The 4,813-nt window shown below is 37.1% G+C and overlaps 1 non-coding gene across 1 annotated transcript; it reads left to right on the forward strand.

Annotated features, from left to right (window-relative positions):
• Nucleotides 1-592: 592 nt before the first annotated feature.
• Nucleotides 593-699, forward strand: LOC141694718 (small nucleolar RNA R71). The gene has a single exon (XR_012564003.1). It is a non-coding gene; the product is annotated as a small nucleolar RNA R71 (small nucleolar RNA).
• Nucleotides 700-4,813: the final 4,114 nt, after the last annotated feature.

A 4,813-nucleotide genomic window follows, 5' to 3' on the forward strand; every position in this document is an offset into this window, starting at 1 on the left:
GCCTCAACTCCTCCAATTCAGATTTTTCATTAGATTGTTGCAGCTGGAGTTGTTGCCCTGGTGCATATTGCGGTTGCTAAAAACCAGGGGGTTGTACTGCTTTGCTGGATACTGCTGATAAGGCTGCTGAACCGCATTCTGAGTGTTACTCTAGCTAAAGTTAGGATGATTGTGGTTGTTAGGATGATAGGTGGATGGTACAGGTTGCTGCGACATCTAAAAGTTTCTCATGAACTGAGCTAATTCACTAGAAATGACACACTGATCAGTCTCATGGGCACCAGCACAAAGCTCACAGACACTAGTGATCTGATTAACTCCATAATTAGACAGAGAATCCACCTTCATCGTCAAAGCCTTAAGCTGAGCAACTATAGCAGTAGCTGCATCCAACTCCAGAATTCCTGCTACCTTACCCTGAGATAGTCTCTGAGTAGGATTCTGGTATTCATTGGCAGCCATCAGCTCAATTAATTCATAAGCTTCACCGTAGCTTTTAACCCACAAGGCTCCTCCTGATGCTGCATCCAGCATGGGTCTAGAACTAGCACCCAAACTATTATAGAAATAGTTAATGATCATCCAGTCAGGCATCATATGATGAGGACACTTCCTAAGCATCTCCTTATATCGATCCCAAGCCTCGCATAAAGATTCTCCAGATTGCTGACCAAATTGAGTAAGTGCATTTCTGATTGTAGCAGACTTCGCCATAGGAAAGAATTTAGTTAAGAACTTCTGAGCAAGATCCTCCCTTTTGTTGATAGACCCTGGTGGTAGAGAATATAACCATCACTTAGCTTTATCCCACAGAGAGAATGGGAAAAGCCTCAACTTAATAGCATCTTCAGAAACTCCATTGAACTTGAAAGTGTCGCAGATCTCGATGAAATCTCTGATGTGCATGTTGGGGTCTTCTGTCGAAGAACCCCCAAACTGAACTGAGTTCTGTATCATCTGAATCGTGCTCGACTTGATCTCAAAGGTATTAGCCGAGATGGCTGGTCGAACAATGCTAGACTGAATATCATCGATCTTCAGTTGAGAGTAGTCCATCAAAGCCTTTGGATTCGCTTCTGGTTCTCCAATTGTAATAATAGCCTCTTATATTTTCTCAACTAAGATCTCTTATTCAACTTTCTCCGCGACTATAACTTCTTCCTCAGCTTGATCCAGTGTCCTCTTACGAGACCGAGAATGCGTATGCATACACGCTCACTAGAGTACCTGAAACAGGACAAGGAATTAAGTAAGTAACAATGTCCGAGTCAATGAACTTTAACGACCAATGATGACAAACACATAAACTAAAAATTAACACCGATTTCCCCGGAAGTGGCGCCAAAAACTTGTTAGGGCTATAACACGCGCTAATATTCATGCAAGTATACGCGATCACAAGTAATATAGAATATATTCTAGTTCGTTCCCATAGGGATATGTTTAGGTTAATGCCATCTTAGCACGGCCTTGCGCTATCACAGCGCGGGCGCACCGTCTCTGGAAAAATATTGACTTCTTCTTTTCTTGCTGATTTGAGCTGGTCTTTTCACGAGCTTTTATTCTAGACACCATCCTAACTCCATATTAGCATCCAAATAATGTCAATTCACCTGTATTACTGATAAATGCCTAAAATATAAAAACACTACATTGGATCCTGATTGGGTTTTAGCTATGCAGGAGGAGCTAAATCAATTTGAAAGGAATAAAGTATGGAAGCTTGTACCCAAGCCTAAAACAAAGAATTCTATTGACACTAAGTGGGTATTCAGAAACAAGATGGATGGAAATGGCATAGTAGTCAGGAACAAAGCTAGATTGGTTGCTAAGGGATACTGTCAACAAGAAGAAATTGATTTTGATGAAACCTTTGCTCCTGTTGCAAGACTTGAAGCCATCAGAATCTTCTTAGCCTATGCAGCCCATGCCAATTTTAAGGTCTATCAAATGGATGTCAAAACTGGTTTTCTAAATGGAGACTTAGAGAAGGAAGTCGATGTTAGTCAGCTTCCTGGTTTTGAAGATCCAAATTTTCCAGAATATGTCTACTACCTTTTGAAAGCACTTTATGGATTGAAGCAAGCACCTAGAGCCTGGTATGATAATTTGTCAAAGTTTCTCTTAGAAATCACTTCACAAGAGATACTGTTGACAAAAATCTATTCTTCAGAAATATTAATGGCTCTAGTATACTTGTTCAAATTTATGTAGATGATATTATATTTGGTTCTACAGAAGAAAAACTTTGTAAAAAGTTTGCCAAACTAATGCAAAGTAAATATGAAATGAGCATGATGGGAGAACTAACTTACTTTCTTGGTTTACAAGTTAAGAAAGTTAGTGATGGAATATTCATTAGTCAAACCAAATATATTTATGACCTTTTGAAGAAGTTTGACTTAATGGATTGCACATCTGCAAAAACTCCCATTGCTATAGCAACTAAACTTGAATTAAACACTACTGAAAAGTCTGTAGATATTTTAAGTTATAGAGGCATGGTAGGCTCACTTTTATATTTAACAGCTAGTAGGCCAGATATAATGTTTGCTACTTATTTTTGTACTAGATTTCAGGCTGATCCTAGAGAATCTCATTTAAAAGCTATTAAGAAAATTTTCAGATATCTCAAGGGAACACCAAAACTTGGCAAATGGTACCCTAGAGATTCTAGCTTTGATCTAACTGGTTATTCAGATACATCTTATGCAGGTTGTAAAATTGATAGAAAAAGTACAACAGGAACCTGTAAATTTTTAAGAAAAAAGCTAATATCCTGGTTCAGTAAAAAGCAAAATTCATTTTCTACTTTTACAGCTGAAGCTGAATATATTGCTGCTGGTAGTTGTTGTGCACAGATTTTATGGATGAAAAATCAACTGTTGGACTATGGTCTACAGGTGAATAAGATTCCTATTTTCTGTGATAGCACAAATGTTATTGCCATCACTGAGAATCAAGTGCAACATTCAAGGACCAAGCACATTGACATCAAGTACCACTTCATTAGAGAGCATGTTATGAATGGTATTGTGGAACTTCATTTTGTTCCAAGTACAAAATAACTTGCAGACATCTTTACCAATCCACTTGATGAATCCATCTTCACTAGGTTGGTAAGTGAGTTAGGTATGCTTAATTACTCATAATCTATTTTGATGTCTAAGCCTTTTGTAATGCATCCAGAGTAAAAGTTGATATTTCCTTTCTAAGATAAAATTTTGACTGTCAGAATTTGTATCTCGACGGATGTTCATTATCCGTTGAAAATAATATCCCTTGGATTATAACATTCGTCGAAGTGTCAACTCTTACTCTAGGTACTTTTACCATTAACCGTCAAATTACACTCAATCTTAGCCGTTGATTTTGAGAATTATCCATCGAATTTACTTACAGCCTGCATGTATATCTCAATGGATAATCTTAGAATTTTGACAGTTTTTTGTATTTTTCTAAAATGGCTATTTTGGGCTAATTTGATTTTTACTTTATTTCACTTTTTAATTTTTGACAGTTTATTTCTGAGATAGTATAAAAGCTAATTTCATTTTTACTTTTTTCTTCTATCATTCTCAAAGCAATTTCTCTAACTCTCCTCTTCTCCAAAGCAAATACTTTCTCTCTGTAACTAATCTCAATCTCAGCAATGGCACCCGTAGTCAAAATTATGTCCTCAACTGGGTTTGTCTATGAAAAGAACAACTTTGTGGCTCTAGTGAACAAGCAAATTATGGCATCTGAAGACTATCACAAGATGATGGACTTCATACTGAACTACAAATTGAGTTATGCCATGCTTGAGTCCCCAACCATTTACTGTGAAGTTGTCGAGGAAATTTGGACTACACCTGTGTTCAACTCTAAGGAAAAAACTATTACCTTCACTCTCAAAGGTAATGAACACTGTGTTAACCATGATGCTATTAAAAATGCTTTAAATTGGCTGAAAATAATATACTTGCTCCACGTACTGACACTGATGTGAGTAACATGCTAGTTTCTATGGGCTATGCTCTTAATGCCACTAAGTTAGGTGATGTTAGGAGACTAGGTCTTAGAAAGGAATGGAGTTTTCTGTGTGATTCATTTATCAAAATGGTTTGAAAAATTAGAAATTTTGATGTTGTATCTTATTTACTTATTCACATGCTTTACATGCTTCTTAGTGATAAGTAATTTGATTTTAGCACCTTAGTTATGTATGAAATAGGGAGTAAGTTAGGGGATATTAAGAAGAAGTCTAAGAATATTTATTATGCTAGATTTTTTATGATGATGGATAATTTTGTTTCTGAGAATCTCTCAATTGAGAAACCAACAAACAAGTTAGCTTGTTGGGTCCAAGAGAGGAGAATTATTGTTGATTTAAACAGGGCAAATCATCATAAGGATGTTATCTTGTATACATGCCAATAATGGAACTGCCTCAGGTAAGTGAGGTAAACATTTCCGTCCCTACCACTTCCCAACCTATTAATTCTTTGCAATCAACTGTGGAAATGGCATCTGTGACAGTGACCAAACAAATGCCTACCCAAGCCACAAAACCAAAAATCTCCAAATCCAAGTCAAAGAAAGCCCCCTCTAGTTTCTCTCAACAGAAACCAATTGTAAAATCCACTAAGAACCAAAAGGGGAGTGTGAAGGGAAGTGAGACTGGTGAGGGACAGGGTGAACATCAAAGAAGCCCTAAGAATAAGGATGGAAAGGTGAGTGAATCCCAACCAAGCTACACTGCAGTTTCCCAACAAACTGCAGTGCTTAATAAGGAACTTAGCACATGCTAGTTACATTCTCCCAAAAGGAT

The sequence above is a fragment of the Apium graveolens genome, chromosome 10 (assembly GCF_009905375.1).
Source record: "Apium graveolens cultivar Ventura chromosome 10, ASM990537v1, whole genome shotgun sequence".
NCBI classification, from domain to species: Eukaryota; Viridiplantae; Streptophyta; class Magnoliopsida; order Apiales; family Apiaceae; genus Apium; species Apium graveolens.